The sequence below is a fragment of the Trachymyrmex cornetzi genome, unplaced genomic scaffold, assembly GCF_001594075.2.
Source record: "Trachymyrmex cornetzi isolate Tcor2-1 unplaced genomic scaffold, Tcor1.1 scaffold4, whole genome shotgun sequence".
Classification (NCBI taxonomy): domain Eukaryota; kingdom Metazoa; phylum Arthropoda; class Insecta; order Hymenoptera; family Formicidae; genus Trachymyrmex; species Trachymyrmex cornetzi.
The window spans coordinates 1,015,790-1,039,382 of record NW_017298743.1 but is presented as its reverse complement, the minus strand read 5'-3'; the positions used below and the strand labels follow the sequence as shown (position 1 = coordinate 1,039,382).

Sequence of the window (23,593 nt, the reverse complement as noted above, 5' to 3'; positions counted from 1 at the left end):
CAACTCGAAAGTAGGAACCGCGACTATGGGTGAAGCTAAGTCTGTCCGTGTAATGGGGCATCGGCACGCGATTTCTCCGGCCTTCCTCCCTCTGCGCCCCTACGCTGCACCCCTCTTGCGATTCTAACTTTCAACTTCGCTCACGACTTCCCCCGAGCCCCGCCGGTACACCTCATCCCTATACGTGGCAGGGTGTTGCGCTGTGACTTATCGACTCTAATTATTCGCCGGCAAGAAAGCGGGCAGGCCGACGATCAGACCTGCCACCCTCGTAAAGTAGCTTTTCTCCGACGCATCGCGCGCACCTTCCTCTCTACAGCCGTTACGTGCTATTTATTCGCGACGCTGACTCGTGTGCGTGATTGTTGTATACTGGTTGTAAACCGCCGCGAGCGGCTGCCGATCGTCCGAGTATACGCCTCTCGGAATGATTAAAGTCGCTTCGTCGTCAGCTACTTTATCCATCTATCATTGTTTACCCCGGCGGAAACGTTTTAACCCATTAACCTAACACCACGAGTAATTCAACGTTACAACGTGCAGTTGTTATTAGATCAAGTATCATTTTTATTATAGTGTATCTTTAATAAAGTTTGGGTATTTTTCAGAAAATGTAGCAACAAGTAATAATAAAACATAACGAAATTATTTACCACGCTAATAACGTCCAATTCGGGTACTGCTGAATCGATAGCACTTTATTATTTCATTTCTGTCATATTACATGATTGTTTGCGGGATGTTAAAAGTAGCGAACACGATTTTTCCATAAACGATTTTGGAGCCGCAAATGGCCTGTTTCCGGAGTCTTATATTTAGCTCGCAACTTGATAGATGTTTACACGCCCAGCAAAGACTTAATTCGTTCTGAAAGTTTGCGAGGGATGGGATGATAGTATTTAGCTAAAAAAAAAAAAAAAAAACTGAAACGCCGATGGCGTGATAAATTTCAGAGTCACGGAAAGGAATTCTAATTCTAGTCTGTACACATCTTGACCCGTTTCAAAGGCAATCTCTTAAATGGTATACTATACGAAGACCGGAGACACACAGATCAGTGAGAGAACTAGGTAAAATCGTTACGCTACAACCGGTTTACCAAGCAGGTTCAATTCAACACACCGACATGTGGAATTAATAATGTAAGCACTAAGCTATATCAGTGCTCAATCCTTGCAGGCGGTACCGACGTACAGTGCATATATAAGCACAGATACGAGCCTCTACCGTGAATCTACAAACAGATGTTGACGGAATATCGCCGATCAAATCAGAATCTCCAACGAAGAAGACGTGGCAATTTAAAGAAGCGCAAATCCTCAAATTATTAATTATTATATTAATTCTTGTTTTAATATCGAAGGAGGTTATAAATATATTAATAGATTTTATATTTGTAAGTTTTGGTTTGCACAAATTTAACTTATAAGATTTATCTTATTTCGGTAGCAAGATTCATTTATTATATGTTTAGGTAAATAACTTTAAAATTAATCTCTAGTTAGTTAAATGATAAAAATAACATCTTTGATGGTGATGGATAAAAAAACAAATTAAGTAGGAAAAACTGAGTTCCAAATAAAATATGATACAACGAAAAATAGTCGCAACCTTAAATTCATGAATGTTGTATTTGCAGGACAGAGTCAAATAAATGAATGGATTGGCTAGATTTTATAAAATGTATTCCCTCATTAAAAGTGTAGTTATTAAATAAATACTTGTGGAAAAAAACCTGTGCAAAGCGCTTCAAAAATAAATCATACGTTTCATCAAAATTTTATTCAGACATTTTATCCGACTCATCCTTTCTATTTTTATGTTTATAATTAAAGTATAATTATTCTTATTTTTTTATCCATCAATAATAATATGCACAATTATATATACAAAAAATATATATTCATGGAAAATTAGAAAAATATATTATACATATATTTCTTTATTTTATTCTGTAATCTATCCCTTTTATTAATCTTTAATTATTCAAACTATAAATTCAAAGACAGTTTCTACTTATCCTATAAAAATTCTATAACAAATTCATTTATTCAGTTATTATATAGTAAAATTTCTATTTCTATTGCGCAGAACTAAACAACGTGCATGAATGCCGGCGATCCAAAGATTTAGAGGAAACACAACCAAGCTTAGAATCATCACCTTCTCTTTAAAGATAGTCAGCTTGCTTTAGTGTGATAATTTTTCAATTTGGCTTCATACGTTATTGAAGTTTGCGTTGATGGAAGCTCACCGACAACGTCAGTGGTTCTTTTTAACGAGAAGTCTGAGTGGCCGTCACAAAACAATGCTAACTCAGTGTAAGCAACCCTCTAGCTCGTGTCTACCGTGTTCCAATTCTATCCGGAAGTAAGAAGAGTGGAAACAGTAGTGGAAGCAACACACAACATGTGCTACCATGTTTTTTACATCAGCCAGACGATACTCGAGTCGCAGGGTAAGAGAGAACGTCAGTCCGTGTTAATCGCCAGTGCAGGCGCGCACACACACGAGGATCTCTTTGCGGAAGATCGTTACAAGTTTCTCTTCGGCTGCTGCTATCCTCTCTCCTGCTTACTTATGATCTCCTGTAACTTCATGACGTCCACGAGCCTCCACCGTACTCAATTAATACCTTCTTTTTCTTCTGCGACTATTGTACTGTACATCGTAACATTCATTCACTAGCAGATTGAAATTACATGTAATACTTAGTGACCAATCGTTCCAAATTAGGAGGGACAGTCTCAAATTTTAACTCTTTGTCCCAAATTAAGGATATGATATAAATTATCCCTCTTTTAAGTGTAAAAATTTGAAATAATAAATGAAAATAATAAGTGTGAAACATAATTTTTAACTAATATGTGAAGAATTTTATAATTTTTTATTTAAGAACCCAGATATTATTATTCATAAAATACATTCAGTAGAAAAATACAATTTTAAAAAATAAAATGTTATGTCGTGATTTGATATAATTTTTGTTGTGATCTCATGTGATATTATCAATTCTTTAAAATATAATAATATGATATTGTTTATATGTTTCGTTAACAATTATTAAAAAACGTTTATATATTAAAATTTAATTATGACAATTAATATAAATTTTCTTAATGTTCTACTTTACCTTCTATATGTTTTCTCACATACTGTAGAAAGTTTCTCAAGTTTTTGCAGTTCAAAATTCTACGATAACAAAGTTTTGTTGGCTTAATAATCACAATAACCAATGTTAAACATAAGTAATGATAATTTTTGATTCAAAGATAACGCAAGTTCACTAAAAATTATTTTATCACAAAATAAAACATATTATTCAAAATAAGAAAAATACGTATATAGTTTATACTAGATTTTTTATAATACCTGATTTATTATTACTTTTGCATTAATTATTATTAATATTTCCCATAATGCATGTATCTCCGACGAACATTAATCTGATCAGAAAACAATAATATTCTAAAAAATATTATTAATATCACCATCTCTTCTTTTCTCTCTTTCTCTCTCTTCCTTTCTCAAATTTTACAATAATTTTTACGTAAAATTTTCACAACACGATAGTTTACAAAGCGAACTGCATCAAAAAATCTACCAATGATCATCCAGACAGTTTATCACATTATGTCCCCAACGCAGACTCGTACCTCGTACTAGAGAGCGCATCACGATTGTTTGCAACTCGGCCGGCCTGTCGAGCTTACACTGTGTTTAATATATAACGATTGTATATATACACAGAATGGACGGAGAGTGGCGATATAGACGGAGATGAATGGGGTAAAGAGGCGGAGGGTTGACGTTGAATACGGCAAAGGAGGACGGGGGCGAGGTGGAAAGCTTACACGTACGAGAAAGGGAGAGGAGAAAGGTTACGGGGACGAGAGAGGGTGGTGGCGGGTGGACGCGCGAGGGCGGGAACCGCCAGTCGTTTGTCGTCCGATAGATAAACAACGTCGTTATTGTAAATGCATTGGAACAACACGCTGCGGGGCTTCATTGGCGGCTTTTCTTCACGATGCGAAGCGGCGCGGCGCAAGCCCGTCGTCGTTGTTTATGAGATCGATAGTCCGATCGTTAGGAGATCGATTTTATCGTATCGCCTCTCGAGACAGGGAGAAACAATCATTGTAACGCATTGGCGTTGTACTACAGTTCGGCGTTTATTCCTATCTTTCTCTCTCTCTCTCTCTCTCTCTCTCTCTCTCTCTCTCTCTTCCTCCCCTCCTCTCTCTCTCCTTTATTTTCCTTTTTTCTTTTTCGGTATGCGAAGAATCGGCCGCTGTCCATCTCTCTCTCCGATCAGCCCCGGCGTCGTCCAACGTTCATGCGCTCGCGCTCACCCTTTCACCCTCACCCTTCCTCCCCCTTTCGACCACCCCATCCCCCCCCCCTCTTTCGCGGGATGATGGACTTGCACGGCGGACGACGTAGAACAGAGAATAACAAGGCAGGTCACGCGATACAGGCGCGGATGCAACGAAATTACACACCGATCTCTCTGTCTCTGGCGCAATCGTACGCCCGTATGAAATATTTGTTCCAATATAATGTAATACTGATTCGCGAACATTTCGCTGTTTTTTTTTTTCCCCCCCATTTACGCGGAGGAGATCATCCGCGAGGTGAATACTAGGACATCGATCTGTAAATCGCGACTGAGAATCCAGCGAGCGTTCTCCGAGGATTTTCGTAACCTCCGATGGTTGGTTTCCGGCGCGACAGTCGGGATATAGGATATTTCAGCGCCAGCGGGAGGAAAATTTTGAAACAGATACTTCGTAATTCGTCGTCTCGGCCGTAAGTCTGCCAGCGGGCTCGAGCGTGGCGAGCAAGCCGATATTTATCGAGGACGGGTACGCGATATGCGCGCCGACTTTCATTTGACTGTAATAACATGTCGCACTCACGAGACGGAGTGTTTGCAAGGGGCTAATTCGAGATGCAAATTAATGCGCGTAATGGCGATAATACGGGCGGAGTTGCGCGCTTTTTCGCGACGGGCAGCTCCGATGAAATGTAACGCCGTCGATAGGAGGGAAAATCTGATCCCGAGTTCTTGGCGTGCATTTGCCGGCCAAATACATTTGCATTACCTATTGAGACTTTCGTATTGTTTGCGTGGGATAATAACGGATCTTTTCGTTGTTGATTACACACTAATGATTCCTTTATTAAGCAGCCAACGGAGTTTTCGAAAACGATAAGGAAATTGTTGGGAAATACAGATTCCCAGGAGAGATAGCGGATAATCGCGTTATGGACTTGTTTGCGGGGAAAATCTCTTAAAATAATGATAAGCAGCAAGGTCGAACGAGATATAATCAACGCCGACGTACAATTGGGGCAGCGCAATAATTTTCAATGGCAACGAAATCGCAAACCCATTGTGTCAATTGAATCATAGATGATACTGCTAAACGTACGTATGTAGAAACCGTAAATAATTTGTATAACTCTATTCCGTTATTACTCCTTAAATTTCTCGCTCTTACTACCAAGTATTACAACACACCAGAACCTTGAAACCTTATTTAAGCTGTTCTTTTTTTTCTTTCGGACGACGCGAGAAATCGCTCCGGCTGAACGATTGTTTCCTCGATTTCTTAACCGCATTTAAGCGCTGCTATGACGGACTGTACGGTGACCATGAGAGCTCGACGCCTGCTGTTTGTTCCTCGCTTTATCTCGAACGTAAACATCGCTTGAAATATATAGGAGGTTGTGTTAGGAGCGACGGAGATGCACGTACGAACGAATGCGTGCACCTCGTCGCGGAGAGAAGGACGGGCGACGACGAAGACGACGACGACGGCGACAGCCGGGGCACGCAAGGACCTAGCCGGAGGAAAAAGGAGAAACGAAAATAGAAGGACGGACACACACACACGGTCGTGCAGGACGGACGGACACTGGATAAACAAGGGGCAATAGAGATAAACAGAGAATATTACGAGAAATATGCGCAAACACGAAACTCTCGTTCCTCCTCTCGCGCTCGTCTCCTCGCCTCCTCGCTCTTTTTCTCTCTCTCTCTCTCTCTCTCTCCCACACCTTCCTCCTCTTTCCGCTCGCTTTCGTTTGTTTGGCCGCATGTTTGCCCCCGCCGCTCGTCCGCGCCGCTCATTTGCAACCTACTTTTTTAAGCACCCACTTGCCCCCTCGCGTCGCACTCCCCTTGCGAACGTCATCCCCATAGTTCGCTCGCTCACGCGCATTGCCGCTTAATTTATGCCCCGCCGATGTTTCGTTAAGGATTTTCTCGCTCAGAGAAACGCTCTCTTTTACAAGCCGCACGTCCCGAGGATTGTTTGGCCCGGAAAGTTTTTAGAGCACCGCGAGAAAATGGTCGAATATTTACATGAAGTTTGATCCTCCCAAATAATTTAACTTTTTATTTCAAATATGTGTCCAAAAAATTCATCGTTAAAACAAAGATCTTTTTTAACACGACGAATTTATATTCTTTCTATATAGATTTCTTATTATTACGTATCTTTTTTAATTAAAAAAAAATTTATATACGTAATCCTGAAAGAACTATAATACCGATGCTGAATACATAGATAAATTAAATATTAAATTAGAAAAAAATTAATTCTCGACATTGAACATTATTACGTTTCATAAAACCTAGTGTGTTGCTTCTTAATATATTCCAAACGATATTTATCGTATAATACATTTCAATTACAAAACGTAGTATATATTTAAAAGAAAAATTACACGTGTAGTTTTTGTTGGCGCGTGACTCACCGCGAGAATAGACTCGTTATCTACAGTTTTTCAAAGTTAAACTACCGTAATGCTTGCAACATTGAATTGCACGAAAAGTTGCAAATACAGCCTTAATTTGTTAAACATGAACACATAGTATAATTTTCAACGATACGGCAGTACAAAAGACTTCATGACGTTTAAGAAAATTGACTCTGTAATGTTAAACATAAGCGACGTTTTCAGTCGATGACGTAGTTCGCAAATTTACATACGCAAACAAGTTGCGCCAATATAAATAGGCAGAAGCACATAGCGAAGTCGCACTAACGAAACTTTTATGAGCGAGCTAATTGTTAGAACGGTACACGTGGCTACGACTCAATGAATTTGCAACAAAACATTATCGTTGAATTATAGGCATCAAGTAACGTCGACTGCACGGAGAGAATTTTCTTTTAAAATTTACCCTGAAAATATGACAGTCGTGGGACAACATTGTATTTCGAAGATTTTTACCATGCACTTCAGTAAAATTGATCAAACTTATTTTAAACTTTATTGTAGTTTTATTAATGAATGAGAGGGATTTATGTTAAAATTCTTCAAAATACAATATTGTCCCACGACTGTCATATTTTCAGGGTAAATTCTAAGAAAAAATTCTTTCCGTGTGTGTATAGACATTTGTTAATTATTTTATACAAGATAAGTTTAGCATGATAAAAATTAGTGATACATCAGTTCATTAGTTTTACAAAAAGAAATTATCCTCTCTTGAAAACGATAAATTAATGCATTATACAGAACAATTGTTATATTAAAATATTGTTTTTTTTTTTTACAATTGTAATAGGTATCATTTTTCGAGACATTTCATAAAATGATTATTAATTTCAACTTGTTTAATTCTTTTAATTAATAGCATTTCGTATCATGTTACTCATTATTGTAGGATTAAAATTTACATAGAATATTAAATTTTACTGCGTTTTACAATTTACTATTTTTATTTAATTTATCCTGATTCAAAAGTTATATTCATCCGATTATGTTATTAAATAAATTGCATGGTGCGAGGAGAAATTCATTTAACATCGGAGAAAATAAATATTAAAGCAGGATCATATTTCTTTCCGTAATGGAACAACACCGTTCTGATCAAATTCACATAATACTTCACTTCGTTACAAGTACTTGATAATATTGCGTGTACGGTTAAAGTAGTAGTAAAATTAGGTCAATAACGAGACGTAGAAAAACTGCTGCGCTGAACAGAAGATTAATATACGCAGAATCTTTCTTCAATTAGTAAACGCTTACTCATCCGGCTCCGCAGCCAATACTGATTTCATTATAGCGCCGTTTATTCCAAAGAATTTAAAAGATACAAACTCCATTTGTCATAATGTCCGCGCTGCCGCTTATTTTTCTCAATTCTTTACGCCAGTTGATTGATCGATTAATCTTGCCTTGTCAATCTTTCGGTACGTAAGCCTTTGCGAAGTGACTGTACAATCGCCAGATCAGTAACAACATACCGGAAAGCCTATAATCAAGCGTCCACGCTCTTGCATAATTGATCAAAGAATCGATCAAAGATCGTTAAAGCAATATGATGACAAATACATTGTCATACTAGAAATTATCCAATATCTTCGCCAACGTTTCTTTCGCTTCTGACATGGCAATTTGTTATTTTGTAAATATGCAACGTATATTTCAGTAATGTACCAAGTACGAGATTGGCTTATCTTTTAGACGTTAGAAATATTTATGGGGCATTATTTAATAAATCGAGAATAATTATCTGAATGTGTATGTATCTTTCGTATCACGATTAAGTTTCAAGCAATGTTGTAATAATTTTTTACAATGTTTTAAGACGTTAGCTATTGGATTGACAATCAATGTGATGTTTGTGATATAATTTCCAGCTTTATGATTGAAGTCTAAAAAACCGAATCGGCATACAGTTTATTGAAAAATATATTGAAAATTTACATATAAATTTATAAAAGTGTCAAGATTTAATTGGACCGGATATAATATTCTTTCTCTTATTTGTACTTGTTTATCAATCAATTTTTCTACTTATTATTGTAACAATAAATTTTCCGCGAGAGAGAGAGAGAGAGGGAGAGAGAGCGAATGCAATTCTATCTAATCATTACGACTGACTTGAATTATCCCCACGGAGACATTCGTAATAACATGAGACAAAAAAATGTTGCGGCGCGTATCAATCGCCGGACGCTCGATTATCCGAGCACAGCCGAAGGTATCCAAAAAATTCGCAGTGTCCATCCCGGCTCTCTCGGACTACCGATATAGGGACGAGACACGAAAGGGAATGAATGCAGACGGGACAGGTAAGGTATTTGACGGTCTATGGTGCCTGGGGTACGTCGAGGGCAGACTATATAATTTCCCTTGAGGGAGATCGGGATGGGCGATACGGGGGTGGGCCGGAGGGGCCAGCGAAAAAGAGGGACGGGGTGAGGGGGGCGAGGGAGAGATCGGCGTGTTTTCCAGGTGGGGAGGTGGTGCCGCACTCATCCGCGAGCCCATCAACGCAACCATCCTCCGACAATCGATTATTATCTTTCCAATTTGCATAGCAACCGAGCTCTTGTTCAAATCTGCACCCCCTGTTTCGACCCCTTTGGCAACCCCTTGCAAATCCTGCCCCGGCCGCCAGCGTGACTCCTCGTCAGGCACTCCGTATCGTTTCTGTTACGCTGTCGGCTTTTTTCCGTCCCGGGCATTCACGTTCAATCTCCTTGCCGAGGATGAGTCGGGGGATAACTTGAGGGTGCTCTCGAAATCGCGAGGCGGCTCTTGCCCCGTTTCGCACGCTGGATGCTCATTTTTTTTTCGCCGTAATCCCGAATTTTAATCTAACGTCTTGTTACGAGCGAAGATTTTTCATTAAGGCACTGAGTGCATTTGTCAGACGAAATACTCGGAACAATAAGGTGGTGTGACATCAGCATACATATATAAATACATCTAAATATACGTCGTAAATGAAGAGAAATGATTCAGCGTACCAACTTCTCATCCACAAATGTTTAAATAAAATTGTTTAATAAAACAAAACAGATTTTACCTTGGACGTAAATAAATTTACTCTACATCACACGTAATATGACATTTTATATATCGAACTTTCTTTTAAAATTTGCATTATTGATCCTCGAGCTCGTGCATTGTGACACATGGCATTTCTTCCCTCTAATTTCTTATTCCTTCATTGTCAGTTAAATCTTTCTGTTATTTAATGCCACGCAATTACGGTGATTTAGATATTCACGTCGTTACTCATACGACCGTACTTTTCTTAAACTTTCATGAATTCATAACATGTGTCTTACGACGACGACGTGTACCAGTATAACGGATATTTACTTTATGACATTTATTCGATTGCACTTCAACCGCATCGCGTTATGTTTTAAAAGTATTATAATACATTATTGATTAATTATATTCATTTATCTATTTTTATAAAGCTGCAATAAATAACAGGATGAATTATCAAAAATAAAAGAAGATTTGAAAAGCCTAAGATTCTGTAAACCTAACACAAGTATTCTCTATATAAGATTTAAAAAAAAAATAGAAAATACACATATCTCAAAGAAATGAAAACTTGTATTTTCCATTAGTTGTCTCGATAATCGGCATATCAATTATATCAATTTACAACGCCCCTCCTGGATTCCATCAACGTTTATTCGACGTTGGGTTTATTCGACCCAATGTTAAATTACATTTCCCGTTTATTACGGAATTTGCGGACTGTATCTCCACATTAAATAATACGATACCGAAAACTGCCACGCAATTGAATATGTCGACTGAATACTAGCGCCTGGCCGTCGTCCGACTGGTCAAAAATACGCGTGGTCAGATACCGGCTCTAATAGACTTTCCATGTCGGCGATAAGATTAAAAATGAAAACGACGCGTATTTCTGTCAGTCGGCCACCCGGTCGATTTCATTCGACAACCGTGCGGATCACCGGTGATGCCGTCATTATTGACAGCTACCTGTATCATGATTCATTAAAGACTACTGCTGATAATCGACTAAAACTCATCGATCGCTCAACATATGTGACAAATGAATCTTGTACGTGAGAATTTAATTCAATACGTTAAGATTAACTTATATGGAAATATTTTCTGCATGAAATAACATTTTCCGTTTCATTGCGATAATCTAATGTTATATTATATTTTATTATACTTTTCAGTATTCTTTATATTATATTATATTATGTTTTTATTTGTATCAATAAATAAAATATAAAACACGAAACATCGCTTTCTTAACAATCCCATCGACTTTTCAACTGTCTTTCTCTCGACGGCTTAGAGAATGGACGAGGCACGTCGTCGGGTGGTCCAGAGGGTTGGAACCCCTCCTTTATAAAATCTTTGACGCGTCGCCAAGCGAGGCAGTGCCACGATAGTCATTAATAACTTTTAGGTGGCAGATTTTGCGCGTATTAATCCACCATATTATACCACGAGGCTATGCTGGGGCCATCCCCCTTTCGGTGCCATCGCTTGTTGGTTCCCGCTTTGCACCCCCTGCAGGGGACGGCAACCAAATAGCTGAGTCGACGTCTCCTTAATGAAAAATCCGAATCCGGAGCGCGCCTTTTCTTTCGCTCATCGCGGTCGACAAATTCTCGCCGATCCAAAGGCGAGTCCCTTAATGATAATGACCAGCTGGATCGTATTAAAAAAAAGTCAGAAATCTTATTCGTATACCTATATGTCACTCATCTAAAACAGCAAAATTCAAATTTCAAGTATAAAAAATAAGATAAAAATTTATATTCATAAAATATAAATTCATAAAAAATTATATTATTACTTTCTCTTTAGTAATTACTAAACCGACATGATTATTTCTGGATAATTTCGTTTTGGTACAAAGTAGAATCAATTTCTATGTTAATATAATAAAAGATTTGGAATTCTGACTTATAGTAATATAAATTAAATTTATAACATGTAATAAAATTAAAGCAATTCTTTAAAAGCGAAGTTGCAATCGATTGAATAATAAAAATTAATTAGATATCAAATAAAAATCTAATTAATTTTTATTATTATATACAATAAAATAATTTAATAAAATATTATGCCATTTGCATATAATAATTTTAAAAATATTAATATCAGTTTAATAATTTTATATTTCGTTATTTCCTAAATCGCTTAAAATTTTAATAAACCAGAGAAAAAAAGCTAGCGTGACTTCTCGTACATTAATAAGCAATAGTTGAAATCTTCCTTCCGTTGCAAGATCCGGAGTTCATCGACTCCGTCATATTCTCCCTTCATCGCGCTGACAATAAGACACCGGGTGACATCCATATCCACTACGAAGCTACGAAACCATCCCCGACTTTTCTCATTTATTTGCTAGGACGACCAAGCGCGACCGTAATGTGTTCGCGTGGCAAATTAACAAACGCCCGAGGAATAAACTGACTCTGTTCCTCACCGCCCCTTCCGGTACACACCAACACGTGCTCCCTTCCTCTCCCTCATACACATTCTTTCTCCTTCTCGCTCTTTTTCTTCTCATTGTCTCAAGAAGGTATATTGTCGCTCTTGAAGGTATATTCTCTCTCTGAGCAAATTTCATGTACAATTAGAAGGCTTTTGTAGAAGCTAAACTGCTAATAGTCCCCGAAAAGGGGCTCGCGCCCTTCCGCCACCCACGTCTCGCCTCTTCGCCACCGTGCACCTCATTTCGCGTGACAGTCGTTCTCCCCATCGCTATCCTTCTTCGCCACGCCGCACTCTCCGCGCACGTATACCTCGGGTTCTTCAACCCTTCTGAGAGCTCGCGTTAACCCATCCTCTCAGCTCATGTCATCTCGTAGAACGTACCCGCCAATTCACTTCTAAGAGACCCTCCCGGTCCTCCTACCGCCTGGATCGAGGTGAGAGAATTCAGCGATAACGCGAGCGGCGCCACGAGACTTATTGCGGATTATAAACTAGGATTGTTTTCATTAAACACGACGTTACCCCTTGCGACAACCCTTTTTGGCCTGTACCTTATTGACTCTCAGCGAGAGCAGGAGTCAAAACATGTTTCCACCTTAGCGCTACATCAACATGGATTCACATGGAAAGAATGATTTTGCAGTATTTTTCAAGTATTTATAAATTCTGCTATATATAAATACAGGTTTGAAAACAATTTTGGACTATCAAATTATTATATATGTAGAACACTCAAGTATAATGAGCAACGCTGCAAAAGGTTTTACAAAAAGTTGACATTTTAACAACTACAGCGTTCTACATAATTATTTTGATGGTCTCTCCAACAAAATTATTTTCAAATTTATATTTAACTAAATTTTGAAAAAATTTGTTATTTTCGTACAGATGTATGAATAAATCCTGCGAATCTTGACGACTATTTAATCAAGTGCGCGAGAATATTACGAATATCGTGTTTCGATCGACGAATTCTTAACAGAAATTAAATCGCAATATGTGTGTGTAATCGTGTGATTAGGTTAAACTACTGTTTATCTTTTCTGTAGGAAGTATAATCCTTTTTTTAAGAAAATGTAAAAAATGATTATATAAGCATATCGTAAATGTGAGAATATGTGCATATCAGCGAACTTATGAACAGCATTATATATGCGCTAAGAATGTACATACTATATTGCTTTGTTACGTATTTTCTACAGTATTTAACTTGCTGTCCTCCTAAATTAATTTCATATTACGTAAGTGTCGTGACTGAAATTATAGAAGTTGCAATGCACTTGTTGACGGCCACTTAATCGAGTGTGACGCGTGGAAACCGCTTTGCCAGCGTGATAAAGAGCGTGCGGCGGTTGCACGTGGATTATGCTAATTGGAATCTAAGGTCTCATACTTGCGTCGCGTAAATATCTCACTTGTAATTATGTATTTAGATGCTCTAACAGGAACTGGACTGAGAAGGTTACAATTTAGAAAGTTTAACTGCCTTGTATCACTAACAAATTACAATACTGTTTTACTAAAAATATTCGTGTAAAACGCCAACCCATTCTTAAAGAGCGCTAATCCTTATTATTTTCTTAAATTACTCTACGTAACGCATCTATCTTTGCGCGAAAGTAAACTGTGAACATGGAAAATAAATTTATGAGAAAAAGGACGGCGCTAACGACGCTCTACCTTTCACGTAGATCCTGGAAGGAAAAGTGGAAGACGACCTACGAAGAAAGGACTCTTTGTTATGTCTCCTTTTTTAATTCGGGGCGGTTTCCGGCACAGCGCAGATATACGGCCAACGGCTTTTTTTTATCGCCGAGGGAGGCTATTATCGCACGTGACTCCTCTGGTCCTACAAGTATCGTGAAAAATCAAATATAGACAATAGTTACACGCAATATACTCCCTATAACTCGCCTCTTTTCCCCCAAAATAGCTAATTTTTTAGAAAAAAATTATAAAATTCTTCTCTCTTTATCTCTGCGTGTATATATACATTTAAAAAATAACCACGTTATAATCAACCTATGTGAAAATTTTGAAACATCCACCAACCTTGGGTCAATTTTAATTAAACCAAAATAAATGTGCAAAACTAGAAAATTTTTTTCGAAAAAATAACGCTTTGTATTGAAAATAATTACATTCAAATAATTTTCGTAGCCTTCAAAACAATTTTATTTACAATAAAAAGCAAACACGAGCGAATATTCTACTTTGTCATTATATAATGAATCAATCTAGGTATTTACTTCTTTCCTATGTTATGTAAATTATTCAAGTATGTAAATGTCTAAAGAGACAGATGAGATATATTTCAGATGCAATTAATCAGGTGAGAATAATGTCTTACAGCTATAATACACGTGCCAATTAAGGCATACCAAGCGGAGTGTAGAACTCACATTCGCGTCGCTGGACGCGGCAAAGACGTAGCGAGCTAGAAGTAGGAGGTAAAGAGAGGACGTGACGATAACTGGGCTAATGTGCAATAATGAACACGGTTGCTTATCAAATGGCCCTGACGGTTCTCTTCCTGCTGCCACTGTAACTTACGACCGCGTCTTTCATGAACCGCGAAACGCGATTGTAACGCGAGTAATAATGCGCGGCAACATCCGACCATTCCGCGATGTTTCGCAATTCGCGTGAAACGAGAAAAGACGAGCAGTGCAACGTTAAAGTTCATCCGCTAGTTAGGCATCTTCATAAACTCGAGATATTTACAACACATACACTATCTTATATTATTTTATAAGGAAAACGAACAAGTGTATACCGATATCTCTTATTAATTCTAAAATTTTGCAATTATTATAAAAATAATTTAAATAATAGAGTCTCTTCATTTGAAATGTATACCGAAATAGTAAAGAGATAATAATAAGCATTTTAGTTAATTTAAGATATTGCGTTATATTTTAACGCAATATCTTAAATTAAATAAAAATGCTGATTATCAATTAAATATTTAGGCAGTTAAATCTATTTCGCGGCATTAAGATGTAACAGCTGAATTTTCAGTACTCTGTTACTATAAATACCTGGATTATTTTCGAAAATAATAAAATAAAAACAAAACTTGGATGAAATAAATATACCATAAGTCAGCTTTTCTCTCTACTATATTTCTTGCTCGCCGGTATATAAAATTTTTATTATTATTTTCAACGCGATTCTCATATATACAAATCAATAAGTAAAACTAAAATAAAAATACTTTCACTAGAGATTAAAATAAAATATATTTTATAACTTTGAAGAAACTATTCTATTATGTAATATAACTTTTATTTCTTAATACCTTTTTTTATAAATAGATGTAGAAATACATAAACACATACAGTATATATTTCTTTTTTCCTTAAGTTCATGGATATTATTACAGTCTTCTAAACACGTATACTTAATATATTTACATAACTTATTGTTAGTTTAAAGATTTAAGATAAAAGCTATATGGAGCAACAAAACGATACACGTATTATACAACTTGCTATTTAAAAAAATCTTTAGTCGAGTTACACGGTGCACAACTAACCACTCGCGTGATTAATAACTCAACGTGTGTTTTAATCTCATTCTTCATATTCTCAAGATGGAAAACAGAGATCTCTAAATAATCATAATTAATTTCTGCAAACGAGACAATTGGAAAAAGTCAAATCCTCATTGGAAGATGACATTTTTTGAGATCGATCAATCGGTCGCGTAGTGTGTTGTGTCTTAAAAGAAATCGTCGTCACACATCAATTATCGGTACCCGCATGGCGGATGTATTTTCGCGTATTGCGCACGTAAGAGTGTACACCTTGACATATAGTATGTACAGGGATATATAGTATGCATATGGAGCTCCTCGTGCTAAGAATAGGCAACATACAGACGGTCGGATATAGCTAGGACTTTGCGCCTATAAGCGAGCAGGTCATTGGCATTAGGGGTTGGAAGGGTGTGCATTTGCGCGCACTCGTACGCGATTCACTCCTCAGTGCCGATCTGCTTTCGATCGAGCGACTACATCGCTCAGTGTCAAAGTTCAAACTTGGAGCAATTTAGGTTGCATTTTGCGCTATACGGATTCGTTAGATTAATCGATGGATTTTAAGTTTGCTCCGTGTGGACACGAGGAAAGGGAGAATCCAAAGGGAGAGTGCGATAAATTAATTTAAAAGCAAATTAAATAGCAATCTAATTACTTCCTTACCGATTGATTAATTTGCTGAATGTCGATCAAATCAGATAATGATGCAACACATCATTTAAAGTTTTTAAATAGTTTGATATAAGATAACGAAGCGATAAGAAAATTACCGTTTTCATTTTTCCATAATTTAGTTCAGTCCGGTGAAGTTTTCTGGCAACGTAAAAAGATTCTGACGGTGAAAGATATAGGTACCTTCTCTTACTCTATACGTCATATACTCGATACGTCAACGTCGGTACTTCATATCTTTTTAATGACCAACCAGCCTATTATAGAATACAGTTAATATTCTATTTTCTAAGTTTTCAATCGCGAGGCATACGAGGCGTAGCTTATACCCGTCTACGTTGAAACAACCGCCCCCTCGATTAAAAACGACGCGGTGCACTTTCGCGAAGTGACGCCCGCTGACTTCGATCGGATCGCTGATTTCAATTTAATGGCCCGTCACTCCGGCTCTTTGGCCGTTAATTTTTCCGATATCGGCGATCGGCGCGCGCGGTCCTGTTTGTTCTTTCTGTTTTCCGTACGCGTGCCCGCACCGCGCCGCACCGCGCCGCGTCGGCGTCGCGACGCACCGCGCCGCCATTCATGCATCCCCGCGAAACTTTCGTCTGTTTATATATCCACATAAATTCTCACACCAGCCGCGCGATACTTCCCCTCCTCTGTCCGTTATATATCGACTCATCGATCCACTTTATCAGCCTCTTCCTAACCGCGATATTTCCCACGACCAATCACCTGGGAACTTTCGCTGCCAGGCTCCCGCACTTTTTTATTTCGCTACCGCATCGCTTCCGCGGAATCAGAGAGAGAGAGAGAGAGAGAGAGAGAGAACGAAATGCAGGCCACGCCATGGCGTTACACTATAATCAGTATGATACAATCGCATCGACTAACATCGGCATCGCCGTGCATAAGATAGCCGGTATTTATAGTCGCTTACGTCCTATGCGGACTTGGTTATTACCGGGATGAACTATTTATCTCTGTTGCGCAGATAGCTCATCTCGGACAAATGCGATCGTTGTTTGTATAATCGAGAATATAATTTAACATTATTTTTATTAAATTAATCTGCACGGTAGGTAAATATTACATTCAACTATTTATGAACATTGTTTAACCTTTGGAGGACGAGGGTCTATTTTTAAAATCTCATCGTTTTTTTCTTGAGTATGATTCACTATTTCACTGTACTTCTTGTCTCAAAATATGATACTGTTTCAGAACCACTAAAGTGACTTTTCACGTTCCGTAAAGGTTGACAACTTTATATGTATATTAAACAAGGAATTTTTTAGGACCGTAAATGTAAATACACAAGAAGTAGAAAATAAATGTCTTAAACATAAAACGGTCAAGCTGGATCTTAAGTGCTTAAATAATTCGATGTGAATATACTACATATATATGTATGTAGTCATTTAAACATTAGTTCAGTCAGGTTTTGCGTTTCAAGATTGAAAAATCAATTCGGCGAGCAGTTTAAATATGATTACATATGTAGTATATAAATTTACATCGAATTATTTAAGCACTTAACATTCAGCTCGACCGTTTAAGGCATTCATTTCTTACTTGTTTTATATACTTATATATAATACGAGTATATATGTATATACACATGCGTTAAAATATTCGCCATATTTTTCTCTTGATAATGGATTGAAGTGGACTCTAGATATATTAAAACCACGTTTTTAACTATAATAATACGATACAAAAAATATCCTTTTTAAATTGCTTAATATAATGTTTAAATTGAACATGTACGTATTTACCACCTTTCAGCAAAAGAAGTATTTACAATCATGTCGTGATGTTACAGCAACAACAAATCAATGCTCGCGTACAAATACTGTGACTGATGAATACATAACGGAACTAGCAGCATGCCTAATACAGGAACCAAACGTACGATGTAGGTTTATGATATCAAGCAATGCTGCGTTTACGATCGATACAAGTGGTCGTATCGTATCGGAGTCAGAATGGTTTAGAGAGCATGACTAAATACTGACGGACGTGAACTAATGTCGCCTTTGTTTTGATCGCCTCTCTCAATATTGAAGAACGCACACACTTGCAATCTATATTATTGCAATTAAAACCGATTTATTTTACGGATATAGATATCGGAGAAAATTTTTTAATTTTGCTTTTTCAGACAGTATATATTAAATTAAATTAAATATTTTCTTCAAATATTTACATGATATAAATACTTATTTTTATTATGTGTTGAAAATTCAGTTAATTAATATGAATTTTGTTTTTTTCCATTGTATTGATTCGATCACTTCGTAAAAAGTAAAAACCTTCACAATAGCAAGTTATAAATCTAAAATATATCGTTTTACGAAAAAATACATTGTTCTTGATGTCACACAGAAAAGACAGTAACATTGTTAACATTACACTTGATTGAAAATAAAAATAAAAAAGTAATCGAGTTGCATATCGCGTTTCGATTTGAATTTTTCAGTACAGAGAAATTATCGACGGGGCTGGCCAAATATTAAAAGGCCCCCCATTATCGTAATGTATCGTTGGCGGTTAATATGTTACACATCAGACACACGCGTACACGTTACATAACTTGATGGCAAAACGCCAGTAATGCAAGGAATTCATCACCGGCACGATAGGTATGTAGAATACGATATTGCGGATTAAATACAGCTGCGATTTACAATAAAGCCAGCGTGCACTCTCGTTGATACAATATTTTTATGCATTTACATTACGTGGAATATTACCGATAAACGATCGCGTTACACCATTAAAAATGTGATATTTTTATAAAGTCATTTGTAACATGCTCTCTCTCTCTCTCTCTCTCTCTCTCTCTCTCGTCTAATTCTGATTCTAATATCCTCAAGAATTATAATCTTTACAAAAGATCAAGATTACGAATATTTTCAAAATTTGTGTGTTGCACATTTTTTTAGACTCATCAGATATTTTAGTGGCTTCCAAGATCATCATTTTCAAAACATTAAATACCGAATACAACCGAATGTTTCAAGATTCAAAAAAATAACATTAAAAAGAAACAGCCTACAGTCAAACAAGTGCATACATTCGCAAATCGCAATGCACTTGTTTGACCGTAAACTCCCCGCGTAACGTGCGCGAATTTACGAAACCGTTCGTTCGTTAGCGAGTTGCTAATTTCATCAGTTAACCCTGATTTTATCCATGAATACCTAAAGTCTAAGTCCTGTTTAAGAAGCAACGTAATAACAGTAAAATCGGCGGTATCGCGTCACCGATCGCCGATGCCGAAGTAACAACGTTGGCGCACACGTGGGCGGGTGACCTTAACGTTAAATGCAAACGTGGAGATATCGGTGCTGAAAGGAAGAGCTCGGGACAGGCGAGGTGCGAGACCATAAAATACTGCTGTCGGCCGGCCGGCCGGCGCGTTATCGAGGCACGCAATGCTATGGATTACGAGAAAATACGCGAGCGTGCGTTGACGTGCACGCTTAGCTCAGGAAAGGTGTATGCGCTTCATCTATTTTCTCATCTCCCCCTTTCCTCTGGGCCTTCCCGTCTTCTCTGCTCTCCCTCGCGAATTCCTCGTATCGCCTGCGTATTCGATGATCCCTCAAGACTCTTGCGGACTGAAAGCGCAATATTTGCCGTCGAGAAATTTGCATGCCACTCTTTGCGCGAAATTAACGCCTACCGTGCGATATAAACGTACGAAGTGCCAGAGAACCACGCCGTTTCCGCACGATAGTCGCGGAATATTGTAATAAATGGGACAGACGCGGAAAACGCGTTAAATGAACGGAATGGTTACTTGTCGCTTTGAGATTATTTGTGTTCCTTCAGAATGTATTCGGAGAAAGTATTTTCGTAAATTTTTTTTATGAATTAATAATAAATAAATTTGTAACTGGTTAGAAATTCACTATTAGCATTCGATAATCTAATCTCAATTAATCTGGCGACTTTCGCGTGTAATACCTTTCTTTATAACTTTGACTATGTTATATATTTTGCGAATCTTTTTATCGCGTCACCTCCGTTTATCTGTCCTTCTTGTTTCTTTAAGGTGCTATTAAATTTCTCGTTATGGACGCAGTTATGATAACTTATGCGCGACACGTTCCGCATGTAAATATTTTTAACGAGGGACAGTTATGCATTCCTTTTCTCATGTATACGTTTAATGTATTCAGATTGATTAAAATTTTAAACTGAATCATTACTTCAGCGATATAAAGCTAATCGGCATGACGTAACAATTTTCGCGAAATAGATCTCTATGTAATGATAAAGATACAGAATAGAGAAATATCTATGCACAAACTTGTAACAGATGTTGAATGCTGGTAAGCCTAGTTTAAATACCGTTATCGGTTCGTACCATTGGGCATAACTGTTTTCCCCGCTGACATACCTCGTATCTCCTGTATTTAATTCCATTAGCTATCCAGCAAGCAAATGTACCTTAGTGTATGTAATGTTCCTAATATATGTACATTATTGGCAATTTGAAACGACTATATGCATACGCTATATCCTAAGAAGCCTGCTTACAAGGTAGATAAGGTAATGAAAAATAACAGCACTATCTAGCAAAATTACATTTAAGAGTATAAGGAAACGTATACGAGGAAGCATGTCGTAGTCCGGAAAAATTAGTTACAGAAATTCCACGTAAATGTTATCAAATATTTTACTAAACGCTTTATCTGCTTACATTCTAACCAACAGGATGTAAAACTGCAAATTATTAATCTAATAACGTATTCTATTAATAAATCATGTATGTAACAATTTAATAAATTAAATACGTAACTTCGACCAAAGTAAAATAATATTCCTCAACGATGTTGCATAAGTTGTTTATCATGTCTCAATGATGTTGCATAAGTTGTTTATCAATTCTCGGTTATTTTAATTAGAAGATACGTTAATGTATGATTTAACCATTGAATTTACTCGTGTGTACTCTTAACGAATTTAGGATTTAGGCTCTTTGTCCTTTTACTTTGCGCGTCAGATAATGTAGTCAGATTTACTCTCATTCCAATCGGTATTAAGATTTGATTTATATAGATATAACGAAAAGGTAGAAAATTTTTTGTCAAATACTTTTACTATAAATTATGTTTAGAATTATTAGAAATAAAAAATCTCTCTCTTAAAATAGTGAAGTTTTAAATCATAAAATCTTTAGACGTTAAGGAATGAATTTGCATAATAAAATAAGGTTTTCTGTCGTAATTTTACACATCAAACTGACAATAAGAAAAGTTAATACCTTTGTAAAACAGGATAGCAAGTAAAATATACATATATATATATATATACGCGAAGAAGACTCTTGATAGATACGCAGCTTGGCAAACACGATTATCAGTGCAAAATATTGGATATTCGGTGCTCGTATACAAGTACTTGCGACACGCGTATGCGTGCTCTGTAGTCGCTATCGAGTGCGGTAATACACGTTAAAAAATACGATTCATTACACGGGCATTCACGCGAGTTTCGATCAAGTTGCACATGTACTACGAATAATAAACAATGGTCAGCAGCGGAGATTGCGTGTCCCATGTGCTCGACCCCACGACAGCCCTTGCCTTCTCTTATGCAGAAAGACCAACAATTATCGATATGACATGTGGTGTGGTGATTTCCATGCACGACTGGCTTCTTACTTAGAGACTTTTTCTTTGTTTTTTTTTTTTACGTTGTTTCGATCAAAGTTGAACGTAGGTACATCGATATTAATTTTTCACTGTAAACCGTGATTTTATCTGTTCAAGAAAATAACGTCTAGTTGATAAACATCAGTTAATTATCGTTATTCATCTTTAGATGTGGAAATTATTCATTTGTAGATGTCAATCGTTTTTAGATATGGAAATTGTTCAATGTTTACGAGTTTATTTTTTTTCGATAACAAAAGATTAACGCAGAGAAGTCATTAATCTTCCGTATAAAACGAATAAATGTATTTAAAATAATAATTTATATAGTTATGAAACTGTCTATACTAATAAAGACAATATAAAAATAGATTATGTATATACAAATGTATATATGATTATTAAAAAAAAAGTTTCCACAGTTATTTCTTATTGTAACCGTAAAATTTCGTTATTTTTTATTGAGATGGAGAATAAATCTTGTAAATATATTTTATCAAAACTTCACATTCCAATAAAATTCGTTTAAATTAAATAACAAGGCATTTTTCGCCCTTAATAAAACAAATGGTGAAGCTGTAATTATCGACTTTTGTGCTAAAGGCAAAATGTCAATGTTCGCTTGTTTTATCTATTCTGTCTAACAATATTCTCACGAGTATATCACTAAAATAACACTCTATATTTTCAATATATCGATATGTTTGCAATATATACGACAATATATATAAAGTTTATCCATAGTCCCATTTTAATAGCTAAGAGTATACATTTATAAACTCGTGACCCACTTCTTATTATATTTCATAGCAGTATTTAAGCATCGATACGTATCGTTCGTCTTAAATGTAACAACCTTTAAATTCGATTGGGTGTGTTGCTTTTAGATATACTTACGTTATTTTATTAACCATCACGATACGGAAAATAGGTGTCCATTATGCATGTAATACTTGCAATTAGCTAACGATCATATGAAGACATAATCTAAATTCATTCATAAGAAAAATACAACTTTATATGATATTTCTTTTTCTTTATTACTAAATAGCCACATAATTTAATCTAAACTAATTAAACAATAATTTTAAAAATAGGTAAAACTGGATATCAACTTGAAATATTATTCAAGTACTCAGATCCAGTTTAGAACGATAAGACTTTCTCGTTATCTACTTAGTTACATATTCATATGCGATAATAACACATACCTTTATATTAAAAAATAAGTTACACTTTCAATTACATGGAGTTTTTATATTAGGGTGATGTTTAATATGATACGAATTTACTTTTTAAATTTTTGATGAGAATAAATCTAATTAAATGAGAGAAATCCTATATTCGGTCGAAATGGATCTTAATACTTAAATACATATTTCTTGTGTGAATTTATATACATATCTGGTTGTGCATACCAAAATCTATTTTTCGGTTTTAAAACAAA

The 23,593-nt window shown here is 36.5% G+C and overlaps 1 protein-coding gene across 11 annotated transcripts in view; it reads right to left on the bottom strand.

Moving 5' to 3' along the window:
* FoxP (forkhead box transcription factor P) overlaps window positions 1–23,593 on the bottom strand; it is a 301,004-nt gene that overhangs the window by 208,520 nt on the left and 68,891 nt on the right. The window lies entirely within an intron of this gene.